General features: G+C 45.1%; 1 protein-coding gene across 6 annotated transcripts in view; it reads left to right on the top strand.

Moving 5' to 3' along the window:
• Window positions 1-17619, top strand: part of LINGO1 (leucine rich repeat and Ig domain containing 1) — a 308187-nt gene that overhangs the window by 22529 nt on the left and 268039 nt on the right. For all 6 annotated transcript variants that reach the window (XM_087878155.1, XM_087878153.1, XM_087878156.1 and 3 more), the window contains exon 2: window positions 7324-7530. The gene's annotated coding sequence lies outside the window, so the exon portion shown is untranslated. The remainder of the gene's footprint in view (window positions 1-7323; window positions 7531-17619) is intronic.

Here is a 17619-nt window from a genome sequence, read left to right as displayed (position 1 = left end):
CGCGACGGAAGGTACGCAGATCCGGAATCCTCCGTATCTCCGGGGGGAGCTCGTTCCAGATCGTAAGTGCCCCCACAGAGAAGGCTCTCCCCCTGGGGGCCGCCAGTCGACATTGTTTGGCCGACGGCACCTGGAGGAGCCCCTCTCTATGGGAGCGTACTGGTCGGTGGGAGGCTATTGGTGGTAGCAGGCGGTCCCGTAAATAGCCAGGTTCTAAGCCATGGAGTGCTCTGAAGGTGATAACCAAAACCTTGAAGCGCACTCGGAAGACCACCGGGAGCCAGTGCAGCTCGCGCAGGAGAGGCGTTACATGGGAGCGCCACGTCGCTCCCATCACCACCCGCGCGGCCGCACTCTGCGCCAGTTGGAGCCTCCGAGTGCTCCTCAAGGGGAGCCCCATGTAGAGAGCGTTGCAATAGTCCAGATGGGAGGTGACGAGGGCATGAGTGACCGTGCGTAACGAGTCCCGATCCAGAAAGGGACGCAACTGGCGAATCAGGCGGACCTGATGAAAAATCCTCCCAGTCACGGCCGTCAAGTGCTCTTCTAAAGACAGCCGTGAATCCAGGAGGACACCCAAGTTGCGAGCCCTCTCCGTGGGGGTCAATGCTTTGCCCCCAATAGTCAGCGATGGCACCAGCTGACTATATCGGGACATCGGAAACCACAGCCACTCGGTCTTGGATGGGTTGAGTCTGAGCCTGTTCCTCCCCATCCAGATCCGTACGGCCTCCAGGCACCGGGACATCACTTCAAGGGCATCGTTGGGGTGGTCTGGGGTGGAGATGTACAGCTGGGTGTCGTCAGCGTACTGATGGTACTCCACCCCGAAACCACGGATGATCTCGCCCAGCGGCTTCACATAAATGTTGAACAGAAGGGGCGAGAGGACCGATCCTTGTGGCACCCCACATATAAGGGGCCTCGGGGTCGACCTCTGCCCCCCTGTCAACACAGACTGCGACCGGTCGGAGAGAAAGGAGGAGAACCACCGTAATACGGTGCCTCCCACCCCCAACTCTTCCAACCGGTGCAGCATGATACCATGGTCGGTGGTATCAAAAGCCGCTGAGAGATCTAATAGGACCAGGACATATCTATTATATCTATTATATATATTTTAATTGTTTTAAATATTTGTATTTTATGTTTTTTAATTCTGGCTGTACGCCGCCCTGAGTCCTCAGGGAGAAGGGCGGTATATAAATTTAAAATAAATAAATAAATAAATAAATAAATAAATAAATAAATAAATAAATAAATAAATAAATATCTGGCTATACGTTGGGTTCACAGCACAGGGCTTTTTCCATGGTGGCTCCCTTAATTATGTGACTCCTCTCCTCCAGTGAATCAGTCGAGTTCCTCCTTCACTTTCCGTTGGGGAGAATTTTCAAGCCTTTGTGATTGTGCTCCACCTTTGACCAGTTTTAATGGAGTCTACGCTGCTATTTCTATTTCTTGGGACTCTTTTCTCACACCTCAAGTTTGCAACGGTTGGAAATATGAACCTTGTTTCATTTCAACTCCCACTGGCATTTAGAAGGACCATTCAAGATAGGGAAGTGGGTTTAAAAGAAAGGGTTTAAAAAACCCCATCCATGTTGGTTCCGGCAACTTCCCATTGACTGATCCTCAAACTGCCTTCATGCGGTTGGTTCTTCTCCATGGTGCTGAATTTGTTCCTGGGAGCAGTGCAGAGAGAGTCCTCAGCAGCGTGAAACCCGTTTCTGGTTATTTCCGTCTTTCAGAAGAAAGCTCCTATTCTTGAAGGCTTTTAAAAAAATCTTTTATTAATTGCATGCTTAATATGTAACCCTCGGCCATCTTTTCTGCAATCCGTGTTTGCAAACTGCATTGAGGGATGCTGTTTTCGCACCATCTCAGCTTAACAACAGAAGACGGGGAAGTGAATAATTGAAGGAACATGTCCTTGTCACCCACTTTCTGGGAGAACACTTTCTCTGATCTTCTCCTTCTATTTGGGGGTGTACAACACTCTACAGACAGGAAGCAACGATGGGTAGTTATTAGGTTAATTAAATGCAGCTGTGCGCTGAAGAAGCCAGAGCTTCAAGAATGTGTCAAGACAGTCTTCAATGAGTGAGTCTTTTAAGAAGGTGTGAAATTAGCACTTGTCATACCAGGAATAAAGGTGGCTTAAGGTAGCATTGAGCATCTCGGCTTCCCCAACACTGAAACTGCGAGTTATGGTGCTTGGATGTGAGATGGAAGCTGCCTAGATGGCCATAAATTGTTGAGTGTCAACTCTCTGCATTGGCTATTCTCACTGGAGTTGTTCCATGACATCTAGAGAGAAACAGGGTGTCCATTTTGGGGGGAGGAGAAAAGTTATCACCATAGCCATTAAACATGTAAGAGCTGTAATGAAATAGAAGTAAGCCAGGAAAAAAAACTAAGGGGAATAGCTATGAAATCCAGATGATGTTATAGCATCAAAATCAGCAACAGAAGATCCTATGCTGGGCATCATACCTTGAGCATTTATGATATGTTAGTAGAAGCTACCAACTCAGAGATATTTTGGAGGGTAAGTGGAAATAATTGTCTTTTCCAAAGATTGACACATCCCACAACTGAGATCCCAACCCAAACAATGACGATGTCCTGATACAGCATCATTGTGTGAGATCTCATCAATTATGGAGCAAGCCAGAGGGAATCAGCCAATGGCTCCAAAGCTTAGGTTGATTCCTGCTTCTCCTTGCCCCCCATGGTTACAAACCCAAGCTCCAGTTGATCCTTTCTTCCTTTTAGAGACAAGTGAAACTTCTCACAATGGGAGAAGTCTTCTATTGGCCTAGGTTAAATGCTGTGGCTTCATTGATATCATCACACCTGCTGAAGTCTAAGCCGTGGTGTGGTTACAAGATAATTAGACAAGGATTGTACCAGATGGCGCCACTATTAAAGCAAAAAGGCAAAATGAAATGTAGAGTTTGAAATGCATTGCGGGCAACCTAACAATGAAACCGGATCTGAGATCAGCTCTCTCAACTTCCAGAGCATAATATTATTAGACATTGCCATCTATATCAGGGGTTTTCCAAGCTTGGCAACTTTAAGACTTGTGGACTTCAACTCCCAGAATTCTGCAAAGCTGGCTGAGGAAAGCAAAGCTGGCTGAGGAATTTTGGGAATTGAAGTCCACAAGTCTTAAAAGTTGCCAAGGTTGGAGACTTCTGATCTATATTACCTTTTCTCAACTTGATCCCTCCCCCCAGCTCATTTTTCAAAGTTCTTTTGTCCTTGATTTGCCCACAACCTTCTTCACTTTCTTTGATGCTTCTCTTGGTTCCTTTGTTGTGAGACTTCATTGCTGCTTCTCAACCTCGGGCCATCTGTTAGAGAACCGAACCTTCCATCTTCTTATGCAAATGCATAAAATAATACTCTTATTTTCACTCGATTTTTTTGAATCCCCTCAAACTTGTCTCTTTATGAACCGTGCACTTTCTACAAGAGGAAAGCTTAAGGTTGAGTGTTTTCTACATTCCGGGGAGCTTTGAATGGCACCGTAAGCCGTGTGCAAAAGGGCCTCCCCGCCTTTACATCTGCGAAAGTCTTGACTCTTAATGCCAAGTTGTCATTGGAAGTGAAGGATTTCAGATTGCTAGCAGGGAGCTGGCTTCTTGGCAGCCACCAGGCAAAGCGAAGGCGGGGATACGAGGAACGATGTCTTGCAGAATGATTATAAATGGCCTCATTCCCCGCACAATGGTGGCAGAGGGCCAGGGATTTGATTTCTGACAAAGCTTAGTTGGAAAGCTGAAGGCCGGAGTGATCTGGGTCCATTAATACAAAGCGAGCTTGGCTGTCCTGTTGCAAAGAGAGAAAAAACCAAGGCGGCCAAGACGTCCATGGCCAATGGCTCGCTTTGATGTATTCAGGGCACGGAGAAGCAATCAAGGTGCCATGCTTGGACTGGAGATGGGACTTTCAATAATAAGAGGCTCCTGCAGCCTGCCAAGACCACCGCAGATCGTGGAAATAAAGGAGATCGGATCTCAGATTCGGCATTTCAGTTGGTTTGTGAGATTTGCTTCCAAAGTTTGACAGGGTTTCTCAGCTGGGTCTGTTCCATAAATCAAACCGGCCCTTGGTCTTCTGGGATGGCCAAGACTTGATGTAGGTTACAGTGTTTGGGCTGATATGCTTTGCTGGTGGTCTCCACCAGGCCAGGTTGATAGAGAAGTTAGCTAATGCTGACCAGTTGTTGCTTGACAAAGAAGAAACAGAAATGAGACCGAATGAATTTCTCATCTTTTCATAGTACTGGGGATAATTCAACGGAGACCAAGTATTGGGAGAAAAATCTTTCGGAGATCCTGTTAGAAATTCTCTGCTCTCACTAAAAGTCCTCTCCTCTCCTCTCCTCTCCTCTCCTCTCCGCTCCGCTCCGCTCCGCTCCGCTCCGCTCCGCTCCTCCCCTCCCCTCCCCTCCCCTCCCCTCCTCTCCTCTCCTCTCCTCTCCTCTCCTCTCCTCTCCTCTCCTCTCCTCTCCTCTCCTCTCCTCTCCTCTCCTCTCCCTTCCCCTTCCCCTTCCTCCTCTCCTCTCCCTTCCCCTCCCCTCCTCTCCCCTCCCCTCTTTCCCCTCCCCCTTGCCCTTCCTCCTCCCCTTTCCCTTCCTCCTCTCCTCTCCCTTCCCCTCCTCTTCTCTCCTCCCCTCCCCTCCTCTCTTTGTCTCTGTTCTCTCCTCTCCTTTTCTCTCCTCTCCCCTTCCTCCTCCCCTTTCCCTTCCTCCTCTCCTCTCCCCTCCCCTCCCCTCATTCCCCTTCCTCTTCCTCCTCCCCTTTCTCTTCCTCCTCTCCTGCCCTCCTCTCCTCTCTTTGTCTCTGTTTTCTCCTCTCCTTTTCTCTCCTCTCCTCCCTGCTTGCCAATAGAGGACAACAATGAACGTAACCCAGGCCATCTTTTGTTTCCTTGGCCTAGGAGGGAGGGAAAGACTATAACAATCAGATAGTGAAAAGCTAACCTGAGATCAGAAGTTGGTTCTGGGTGCCTTGGACCCATATTATATATCCTTGGAATCTCTGGAAAGGCTAGGCTGAACTCTGCAGCTGGCTGTGTGCAGTTGGTTATGCCAGCATGTCCTTGGCTGTCTTAAACCAACTGCGCACAGTTGATTTGGTGCATCCTGTTAGCCCCATCAGTTGTGGTGGTTTGTTGAAGAAGCAACAGTTAAGGGAAGCCAGCTGTGTGCAATGGAGGAACCCAGGATAAATCTCCGTCTGGATTCAGAAAAGCGCTTCTCCTGAGCACCTTTATTTCCTCTGGTGTCATGAAGGATGGGTCAAATCCTATCTTGGGTCATGCCATTGCGTGGCATTCATTTCTTCCCATTGTTCCGGCAACCAGTTATTTGGTTAAATATGCATTTTTATCTCTCACTGAGTTGGATGTCCGAGGCTGACCTTTTGAAACAAAGGTGGCCTATAATGTTATCTCCCAGACCTTTAGCTGGTGGAGTTTTATCTACGAAAAACCGTCTTCTGACAGGCACCACCGAATGACCCCTCCCATCGCAGGAGTCTTAACCAGTGTTCCATCCTCTGTCTCGGTTTACTCTGCTTGGCCATTCTCCAAATTGGAGCATTTTTGGTCATAGCTGCTCAGCAATTTGGCTGATCAACTTGCATTCAATTTCACGTTGTCTGCACCCATCATAATTGTCAACAGAATGAAGTTGGTTTGCAGGCATTGGGTGATCCGGAATGGTGTAGTATCTCCTGCTTAAGCGGGGGATGGGGGTGGACTAGAAGACCTCCCAGGTCCCTTCCGATTCTGTTATTCTGTATTCTATGACTTGGGGTTAATTTTTTTGGCCAATGGGAGAAAGCTACGGGCTGTTCAGTGTTCACTTTTTGGGCCTCCAATTAAACCTCTGGGATTTTTTTCCCCCTAAGGGCAAAGCTAGTTAGATCCGGGAGTCAACTACATTGAGCTATTTTCTACTCATCTAAGGAACTGCATGTTTTCATCTATTTTGGCAATTTCCTTGCATGTTTTTAAAAATGCTGGAAATTTTATGTCTCCCATTACTTGGTACATTCTCTTGTACAGAGAGATATGTAGATAATGTATATTTCATTTACCGAGCTTCTGCAAAGCTTCATCTTATGTAGAGCTTTCCATGCAACAGTGAACGTTTTTGTGTGTGCATGCATGCGTGTGTGATGCATTTAACGCAACCCAAGTAAGTTGAACTATCTAATTCCTCCAATTTATTTCCATTGAAATATTTAATGGATGCCTTGTATACCCCTATTAACAATCGTTATAATTAACAACGTAGGCATTTTTACAAACTAAAGTAATTGTGATTTTATTTACAAGTTTTAAAGTCACCCAACTATTATGGAGTTGGTTGGCTTTCTAAATTCAGTCAGTCAGTCAGTCACTCACTCAGTCAGTCAGTCAGTCAGTCAATCATTGAAATCAATTTTGCAGATTCTTTTCATTTCCAAACTGGTAGGAAATTGTACCCTAAATTTTCTATGAGGAGCATTGGGAGAGCTGTAGAAGTGGGCCGAATGTATCAATGGAGCTTCAGGATGAAGCATCCAAGATGTCGGAAAAGGTGTGGCAAAAACTGGAGGGTGGAGTTAAAAGAGGAATCAGCCATCCCTACGTAGTCACAAATGAACTAAGCAACATCCCTTGAGTGCCGTCGATCCTCATTTAACTCTAAGCAGGTGCCCACGGTTAGTTGAAAAGATTCCTGTACAGAGGCAATATTTGGCAATAAATCAGCTTAATTGAACCTTCATGTGCGGACCTGGTCTTTTGCTGGTCTTTTGCTCCTGATTGAAAATAAACTTGGGAAATGTCTGTGCGATCTTCAAAGTCGGAGTGACCTTTTCCCTGCTCAAACCACGTTTCCCCCCTCCCCCCCATTATGCATCCTTCTCTGCAGACTAAATTGATTCTCTTTTATCAGTTGATTGATCGGCTATCATTTCTGCAACTGCCCGAGAGTTCTAATTATCTTAGTTATTATGAGATATGAAAAAGCAAAGCAACCAAAGATTGCAAACGCCTCTATTTCATGGTTTATTTGCAGTTTAATCTTGATTAGATTTAAGGACAGCTTCCTCCTTCTCCAGGTATCTTAGCCCCACTTTTCCTTATTTGCTCACCTTTGAAGGCATGGCATGGAATATACCGGTACTTCTTTTCTGCAACAGGAAAAAGATAATTTTGTATATGTGATTTTGATTTTCGGTTAAGTCTACAGCAGTTAATTAGCAGGTTCTTGGTTCCTTTTAATTTTTTTCTCCCCTTTTTTCCCTCTCTTTCCAGTTTCTTGCACCTGGAGCTCAGAAGCAATTCCTGTAACTTGCTTTACAAGGGAATAAATTTGCTTTTCTCCCAAACTCGGCACTTCTACTGAACCTACATTTTCACAAGAGACCTTATTAGTCTCCAACGTCTTGTGGGAAAGGAAAGTCTGTAATTTTGGACTCTAAAAAAAATTGGCAACTTTCAAGTTCCTGGGATTCTACCAAGGTAGGAATTTACTCATTTAGGTTACCTTCAACAACAAGCAAAAGTCAACATTCATAAAGTGCCTAGTAATTATTTTAAAGGTTATTGCTTTCTGCTTCCTAAGATCTTTATTTAAAAAAGCGAAATAGAGTAATATCTAACTCTTTGTGCTAGAGGAGTCGCGATGCCAGCCAAAATCTGAGATGCTCAGATGTAACCGAGTAAAATTTGGGGCAAGCATGAAGATTTATTTGATTGGTTCACCAAATCCAAGAATGCCAACCCCCCCCCCCCAAAAATGTTTAAAAACGGAAAGTGCAAATAAAAAAAATAATGGCAAGTCTGTTTCATGCGAATCCATTGTCTCATCAACCTTTCTTTGAAGGAAGAGATGATTGGAGTGTAGACATTTTCCTAATTTGATGGGTATCTATTGGTCCTCTCTAAATGGTTGGTTGTTTTTCTTGTCAATGTGTCTTCATCCAGGTGTGGATGAGAAGTTTGATAGTGCAAATGGTATGCTAGCATCTTAGGTTATGAAAGAAAGATTTAGCTAGTGCATTGGATGGAAAGTGTAGCTTGATCTAACCCAGTGTTTCCCAACCTTGGTAGCTTGAAGATGGGTGGATTTCAACTCCCAGAATCCCCCAGCCAGCTGGCTGGGGGATTCTGGGAGTTGAAGTCCACCCATCTTCAATCTACCAAGGTTGAGAAACTCTGATCTAACCAAATGGTGTTAGATCAGGAAGAGCTGCTCGAAATGATACATAAGTATTTGGACTGTGTGTTGTGTGAACCCTTAATACAAGTTAAAGCACACCTACAAGGTTGTGCAATGGTTGTTGTTGCCCAAAGAAGGCTCCTTGTTGTCATTTTGGACAACTCTTGGTACTTTGGTGTGGTCTGTTCAACAAGGCACTTGGCATGGAGCTCACCACTCACCATCTTTAAGAGATTTGAAGACTATGTGTTGACTTCACAGAATCTGCCATATTTAGATCAATCACAATTGGGTTGACCAGTGGAGGATGAAAACATGGCTCTCTCCTTGCTTCAAATGAACAGAACATTTTCATTAGGAACCCAAACATCCCTTTTCCTTGGAGAAGTCATCCTGGGTCTTGCCTTCCTATTTGCTGAGTACATACATTTCATTTGTCATGCAACAGTGGTGGGTTTCAATTTTTTTTACTACCGGTTTTGTGGGTGTGGCTTGGTGGGCGTGGCATGGCATGGCTTGGTGGGTGTGGCTTGGTGGGCATGGCAGGGGAAGGATACTGTAAAATCTCCATTCCCACTCCACTCCAGGGGAAGGTTACTGCAAAATTCCCATTTCCTCCCGATCAGCTGGGAGGAATAGATGGGGTTGGGGAGAATAGATGGGGTTGGGGCCTGTCAGAATTTTTACTACTGGTTCTCTGAACTATTCAAAATTTCCTCCACTGGTTCTCCAGAACTGGTCAGAACCTGCTGAAACCCACCTCTGTCCTGCAAGCTTTACCAAGTATGTTTGAATTAAATCTGTACACCCAAGCCAACATCTGAATGTTTGTGGAAATTCTCAACCATCCAGGTCATGGTTGTCCCAAAACAGGGGTGAAATGCTACCGGTTCTGTCTGGTTAGGTCAAACTTGTAATGATAAAAACTACCGTTTTGGGAGAACAGGTAGTAAAAAAAAGCTACCAGTCCAGTTGAACTAGTAGTTAAAAAGCTAACGGTTCAGGCGAACCGGTATTTGCAATGATCAGCTGTGCTGCACGGTTTATATCAGCTAGGAAGCAGGAAATCTTGCTTTCTAGTGAAGCTAAATTGCGTGGCACAGCTGTTTCCCCCCCCTTCACTGTTCTATTTACCTAGTGAAGTCTTCTTTTTCCGCGTGAAGCACACATTTGGCGTGGACTACGCATGCGCAGGCAGCAAACCGGTGGTGATCCGCCGAGGATTTTACCACTGTCCCAAAGGTGCTTTTCCAAAAGTCCAACTGGACTTTCTTGGTTTTTTTTTTTTTACTTTTTTTTTTTTTACTTTTCAGTTCAACACCTGAACTGAAAGCAGCTTTGGGAGAAGATTTGGATGTATATTTCAGAATGTATTTCCTTCCTTCCTTCCTTCCTTCCTTCCTTCCTTCCTTCCTTCCTTCCTTCCTTCCCTCCCTCCCTCCCACCCTCCCTCCCTCCCTCCATCAAGCTTCTTCCTTCCTTCCTTCCTTCCTTCCTTCCTTCCTTCCTTCCTTCCTTCCTTCCTTCCTTCCTTCCTTCCTTCTCTCCCTCCATCAATCTTCTTCCTTCCTTCCTTCCTTCCTTCCTTCCTTCCTTCCTTCCTTCCTTCCTTCTCTCCCTCCATCAATCTCCTTCCTTCTTTCCTTTCTTTCTTCCTTCCTCCCTCCCTCCCTCCCTCCCTCCCTCCCTCCCTCCCTCCCTCGAAACGCTCATTTTTAAATGCATTTGAATTTTATTTATTTCTGAGCTGCAAATCGGGTCTGGTTTCTTCCCAAATCAGCCCTGGCCAATGCTTTCGAGCCTGTTCAGAGGCAGATGCTGCAAGAAATTCTAGTGTGTGTATTTGTGTGTGTGTGTGCATGCGTGTGCGTATGAGATCAACTTGCACAGTTTAGCTTCCTCCCCCTCCCCCCGAACACGTCCGGGATCTCTTTCTGCAAGGCAAGCACTGCCTTTGCCAAACCAATTTCTCTCCCACTTTTGAGATTCTTAACAAGGCTTAAATGAGGTGTGTAAACTTGAAGCCTTGCAGCCGGTTGAGCTCTCTTGATACTCCTTTTTTTTTTTTTCCTGAGCTTCTAGAATTCATCTTAATAAAACCCTGGAGATTTCCCAAAATAAACACCATGTTTTCTTCCCTTATTTTCCTTCCTGCAGTCAGAAACTGGTGGTTTCCTTCAGCCAAGGGGGCAGAGATGGGGGAAGGAGTTGTTGACACACCTTCTGGGCGAGAGGCAGATCATTAGCATGGGGTTGTTTGAAAGCGACACCTGTCCGAACACAAAACCCTACTCATGCTCTGTTGTTTGTATTGGTTGGTTTTCTTTCCCGCTCTCTCATTATTGTGGTCGGTTGCGCAGTCAGCCGGATGTTTAGACTGGGTTTGGCATTTTTGTCCACCCATCGGGCCCTTCCCAAGGACCTAGGAGAGGCACAGATGTTGTTCTCTGATGGATTTTCACCTTGCCAAAAAACCCAAACAAACCTCATTACCTCATTGGAAATGCATTGCCACCCCGGACTGGTCTTTCTTCCCAAATTCCCATTGTCAGCATTCCAATAGATTCCCTAATTAACTCATGAGCCTCGAGCCAAGTTTCAAAAGAAATCCAGTTATTTATTAGGAGCAACATGTCAGCAACTTCCCAAGTGTAGTCAACTCTGCCGCACGTAATTTATGGCTCAATTCTGACCCTGTCCCCCCCCCCCACCTCCTCTCAGCCTCATTCTCCAATGAGGCACTTTCGCGGGCTGTAGAAAACACACCTCACAAGCCGGCTCTGGTAATCTGAGATCCAATCTTGGAGGAAGGTATGCGTGGAATGTGTTTTTGCACATGGCTCTCAAACTGCTCCGTCAGTTCTCCACCCTTTCGACCTATGGCAACTCGAGAGCAGACTAGAAATGCTTTGCAACTTGTCACCCATCTTCCCCCAAACAATTTCCCTCAGAGCGCACAATAGTTTGACTCTCCATGTCTCCTGGACTCTTCATTTCCAAAGCCTCCTGTGAGATGATTTTTCACTTCAGCTAAAGAGGCAATTTCTTGATTTGGTTCGCTAGAGCTCCTGGAGAGACAGTAAGTGCCTATCATTTTCCCAAAGAAGTTTAAACGCTTCTTTCTGGCCTGTGGGTTGCAGTGAGTAGACAACTGGTATTTCAAAGGTGTTGATTCGGATCTCCCAGACAATAACCTGGGATCTGCCATGATAGAGGGAGTTGCTGTGCTCCCCCTATCTGGAGTTAAGATACTGGGCTTGTCCACCGGAAAACCAACGGCCCGAGTTTGAGACCTGAGCGCCACGTGCTGGGGTGAGCTCCTGTTACTTGCTCCAGGTCCTGCCTACCTAGCCATTCAAAAGCATGCAAAGATGTGAGTAGATCAATAGGTACCACTTTGATAGGAAGGTAACAGTGTTCTGTGTACCTTTAGCATACAGCCATGCTGGCCGTATGACCAGATGACCAGGCTCAGTCTGAGTGAGAGGTCTCATCAGTTCTGAGTCCCTTCATGCCCACCAGAGATCTAAGTTCAACTCTCCTTGTATTCCACTGACTCTTAGTAGTTCAGATTTTTGTAGAGAGCTTTAGCATACATAAATGTATAAATTCATTCGAACTGCCTGGACTCCTGATTTTTCTGCACTTGAACGCAATTTGTTCTAGTCCAAGCCAGTAGTGAAATCCAAATTTTTTTACTACCGGTTCTGTGGGCGTGGCTTGGTGGGCATGGTGTGGCGTAGTGGGCATGGCTTGGTGGGTATGGCAGGGGAAGGATACTGCAAAATCTCCATTCCCACCCCACTCCTGGGGGAAGGATATTGCAAAATCCCCATTTCCTCCCCACTCCTGGGGGAAGGATACTGCAAAGTCTCAATTCCCACCCTACTCCTGGGGGAAGGATACTGCAAAATCTCCATTCCCACCCCACTCCAATGGGAAGGATATTGCAAAATACCCATTCCCTCCACACTCTGGAGTTCTCCGAACTACTCAAAATTTCTGCTGCCGGTTCTCCAGAACCTGTCAGAACCTGCTGGATTTCACCCCCTGGTCCATGCCTTGATTTCCAGAAATCAACCCAGATCTTGACAATTCCTCTTTTTAAATAGCATCGTTTTCCCCAAGAATTATCTGTAGGTCTTCCAGACAAATGGCTTTTAAATAAAATCCCATGGCTACCTTGTTAAACCCTCTGCCAACTTCACCTCTTGGGTGCTGTGATTTATCTAGACCAACCGTTAACAAATTAACTTTTAAATCACTTTGCCCGGTCTTTTGGAATCATTTACTTTAGCTGATGAATCTGGCAACACAAATCCTTTTTTTCCTAGGGTGCCCCATCTCGTTTCCTCTTTAGCAAAGGAGGCAGGAATTATGTTTGATTAGCTAGTTTGATTAGCTAGCTAGTTGCAGATCCAGTCATGGCTGCTGAGCTACCTTTGGAGGGGGGGGCATTGGAGAAACAGGTATGAGAGAAGCTGGCAAGGATAATAAGGTGAAAGAAAGAAGGATATTTAAAGGGGAAAATGGAGAAAGAGAGAGGCCCTCTGAACAGAGATTAATGAAGCAAAATCCAGAGAGGTATTTTTAGGGAGTAACCTTGATCTTAACTGAAATGGCTGGAAAAAAGCAGAATAACAATATAACAGAGTTGGAAGGGACTTTGGAGGTCTTCAGGTCCAACCCCCTGCTCAAGCAGGAAACCCTAGACCATTTCAGACAGGTGACTGTCCAGTCTCTTCTTAAAAACTTCCAGTGATGGAGCATTCACAACTTCTGGAGGCAAGTTGTTCCACTGGTTAATTGTTCTCACTTTGCCAGCCTCTTGCCCCCAACAATCTGGATCCTCATTTTACCCACCTCGGAAGGACGGAAGGTTGAGTCAACCTTGAGCCTAGTGAGATTCGAACTACCAATTTGCAGTCAGTCGGCAGTCAGCAGAAGTAGCCTGCAGTACCGCACTCTAACCACCGCGCCACCGTGAATTCAATGAATGGCTTAATGTCCTCTCATGGATCACCGTTTCTCAACCTTGTCCATTATAACTAGGGTGGACTTCAACTCCCAGAATTCCCCAGCCAGCCAGCTGTGCTGCCTGGGGGAATTCTGGGAATTGAAGTCCACCCTTTCTTCAAGTGGCCAAGGTTGAGAAACACTAGACCGCATGACTCACCACTGCAAAGCTACCAAGGTTGATCGACCTGCTGTAATATTTTGGAATTTTAATGCCAGTATGAGCTTACCTTGGGACAGGGGTCTGCAAACTTAAATACTCAAAGAGCCATTTGGACCTGTTTCCCACAGAAAAGAAAACATCGGGAGCCACAAAACCTGGGTGGGCGTGGCCAACTCGATGTCACTCACTTCCACCAGTCACATGACCCCCCCCCCTAGCCACACCTACCCAGCCAGTCATTAGGGCAGAGAACCAGTAGTTAAAAAACACCGGGAACCACAAAATCCTTTTGACATACTGTATCTCTCTCTCCCCTCCGTCCCTCTCCCCTCCCTCCCCCCTCTCTCCCCCTCTCTCTGTATCTCTCTATAATAATAATAATAATAATAATAATAATAATAATAATAATAATAATAATTTTATTTCTATACCGCCCTTCTCCCGAAGGACTCAGGGCGGTGTACAGCCAGTTTAAAAACACAAGACACAACAATAATTAAAAATTAAAATAATTAAATAGATTTGGCTGATTTAAAACTCTAAAAATTAAAATACCCCAATTTAAAATTATTATATTGACAGCCCTGCCTGGCGGAACAACAAGGTCTTCAATGCGCAGCGGAACACCCGGAGGTCGGAGATCTTGCGTATTTCCGGGGGCAGTTCGTTCCACAGGGCTGGGGCTCCCACAGAGAAGGCCCTCCCCCTGGGTGTCGCCAGCCGACATGACTTGGCCGATGGCACCCTGAGGAGACCCTCTCTGTGGGAGCGGACTGGCCTGTGGGAGGCTATTGGTGGCAGAAGACGGTCTTGAAGGTACCCGGGTCCTATGCCATGGAGCGCTTTAAAGGTGGTAACCAACACCTTGAATCGCACCCGGAAGACCACTGGGAGCCAGTGCAGCTCGCGCAGGAGGGGTGTCACGTGGGCGCAACGAGTTGCACCCATAACCACCCGCGCGGCCGCATTCTGGACCAGTTGGAGCCTCCGAGTGCTCTTCAAGGGGAGCCCCATGTAGAGAGCATTGCAATAGTCCAACCGGGAGGAGACAAGGGCGTGAGTGACCGTGCGCAAGGCATCCCGGTCCAGAAAGGGCTGCAACTGGCGGATCAGGCGAACCTGATAAAAGGCCCCCTTGGCCATGGCCGTCATGTGCTCTTCTAAAGAGCACTATGTCTCTCTCTCTCTCTCTCCCTCTCTCTGTATCTCTCTGTCTCTGCCCTGGCCGCTTCTCCATCCCCTGAGCTGTCGCCCTTACCTTCTCAGGCCAGGCGAGGAGTGACTGGGAGGGGAGAGCGAGGGGCGAGGCCAGCCAGTGGTAGGATCACCTGACAGGGAGCCACAGAAGAGGGCCCAGAGAGCTGCATGCAGCTCCGGAGCCGCAGGTTGCTGACTCCTGTCCTGGGAGAATGAAGAAAAAGACTTTTAGGTCTCCCTAAGATGACTCGCTTACTTTTATACACAATGGAAGCCTGGAAACGGGTGCAATCAAAATCCTGTATTATGCAGAGTCTTTCCTCAGCGGGGAGTTTGCAAGTAGTTGCATTTATAACTAAGCACGGTCTGGGTTTTTTTTTTTCCGCGTAATAAACTATAATTTGAAGTTTTCCGCTGGGAACTTTACATTTTCTTTTCTTCACGCACCTTCATTACTGGGTTTTCTGCTCTTTTACCTTGAGAAAATCAATCTTGCTCAAGAAGGGTGTTCCCAACAGAACAGGGCTATTTTACATCAAAATAACCTCTTTTGTTTTCTTCTTGGGCACCTTTTGATTTTTTTAAAAAATATATTGTAATATTGAAAGGTGTGGCTAGTTTTTAACGTCGGTGGGAGCATTCAGACAATACAATTAACCTGGATGCTAAATGAAACATCATCAGGGTTTGAAGAATACAGCAAACCATGAAAGAGCCAAACAAACAAACAGAATTTGCACAAAAGGCTAAGACACCAAACATGAAAAGGGGACTAATGCTTACCAAGTGTATTATATTGTACAAACACAACTAACTCTTTAACCATAGATATTATTAATGATGGGTAATGATGTGAGAATGCTTCCCAATCAGATCTATGTCAATGCCACAACTATTTCCATGTTATCTATCTGACTTTGTATAAAAAGAACACCGCTTAGGGGGCCCCCGAAAGCCCTACTAAGCAGGTATATACAAAAGTATGGAGGCTATTGCTTAACGCATTGTAAGCCACCCCGAGTCTCCGGAGAAGGGCGGCTTATAAATCGAACCAGTAAATAAATAAATAAATTTAGCTGCATCCAATGCTCTACCCATTCAAAAGGTTGAAAAGCCCGAGTTTCTTGTATGCTACTTTCCATAAACTACTATTAAGATGAGCAGGACCTAATAAGACGGTCTGCCAATCTCAGAGGCAGAGGAATTCTGGGAGTTGAAGTCCAGCCATCTTAAACGCACCGAGGTTGAAAAACATTGACTGTGTGTATGTATGTGTATGTATCTATGTATCTATGTATCTATGTATCTATGTATCTATGTATCTATGTATCTATGTATCTATGTATCTATGTATCTATGTATCTATGTAGATATGTAGATATGTAGATATGTAGATATGTAGATATGTAGATATGTAGATATGTAGATATAAACCAGTGGTAAACCCAAATTTTTTACTGTCGGTTCTGTGGGCGTGGCTTGGTAGGCGTGGCAGGGGAAGGATATTGCAAAATCTCCATTCCCACCCCACTCGGGGGCCAGCCAGAGGTGGTATTTGCCAGTTCTCCGAACTACTCAAAATTTCCGCTACCAGTTCTCCAGAACCTGTCAGAACCTGCTGGATTTCACCCCTGATATAAACATATAATTATTTTATGAATAAGCAAATGTTGTACTGAACTTTTTGGAGCGTGCACTTTTTAAATTGTGTCCATTGGGGTTTTTTTGTCAATGATGGTCATAGCTTCTGATCACTCAAGGGATGATTAGTAGCTATAACAATGCAGGTAAATTCTTCACCAAACGGCTGAAATGCAAATCTGATGGGAATTAAAACCTAAAGGACCAGCAATTTAATTTATAACAAACATTTAGCTAATAAACAAGGAGCTGCTAAGCTCTATATTAATTTACGCTAATGAGGTCCTGCTATAATCCTTGATGAATTCATAAACTTCATAGAATCTCGGTAGGATAAAAAAAGAAGGCAGAGCTAGGTATCCTAATAATTTATTTACAAAGGTATAATTCACCGCACACATGAACAATGAAGAGAAAAAGCAACATTACGGATTCTTTGTTTAATAAGCTGATTGATAGCCGAGGTTTCACGCATCTTAATTCCAGCTGGATTTCCGTTTACCGCAATGAGTGGGAGTTTTGGGGAGTAATGAGAGCCATTAATATGTGCTTTCTTTGCCATTTATAGCAAAAAGATTTATTTCTGACCAATCAGGTTTCCTTAACACTTTTACAGATCTAAACTGGGGGAGAACCCCCCCCCCTTTTTTTCATTTCTACAAACATTGAGTGGCTTCTCAAGGTACCAAACCCAAGAAAAATGGGTAAGCCAAGCAAAAATTAACTTTGATTGAATTTAATTTATAGTGGTATCTTGGTACTCAACTGCTTTGAAACTCATCAAATTTCGTACTGAATGCATTTTGACACAAATATTTTGTCCTGGTACTCATTGTTTGTTTAGTACTCAACACAGAAGCTAGGAGTTGTCAGTGTTGGCTGCTTTGTGACGCCCTACATTATTCCTTATGGGAAAAAAATTGTTTGGTGCTCATTGTTTTTGGTACTCATCGCATCTCCCCAAACCAATTAACAATGAGTACCAAGGTAGCACTGTATAGGAATATACTGAGTGGTAGTGAAATTAAATTAGTTCCCTGTATTACTGTGGGCAGAAAGGTGAGGAGCTCAATTAAGGAGGAAGAAAGTGTATTTTTGAGGTTTGATGGCTAATAATACCACTTTTTTTTTTTTGGCGTTTCAAGGCGTTTCAAGATAATCCTATTCCACTGCTGGAATGGCCTGGGAATAGCCCAGACCTTAACCCAATTGAAAATCTATGGAGCCGACTAAAGAAACTGGTTAGTCAGAAGCGACCCAGCAATAAAACCAGGTTAATAGAAGCCATCATTCAATATTGATTTCACATAAGAACAGCTGCAGAACTAAAAGACTTGATTCATTCCATGGGAAGACATTGTAAGGCCATAAT

Source organism: Pantherophis guttatus, chromosome 13 (assembly GCF_059756535.1).
Source record: "Pantherophis guttatus breed Tessera chromosome 13, ASM5975653v1, whole genome shotgun sequence".
NCBI classification, from domain to species: Eukaryota; Metazoa; Chordata; class Lepidosauria; order Squamata; family Colubridae; genus Pantherophis; species Pantherophis guttatus.
This window is presented reverse-complemented; position numbering and strand designations above follow the sequence as displayed.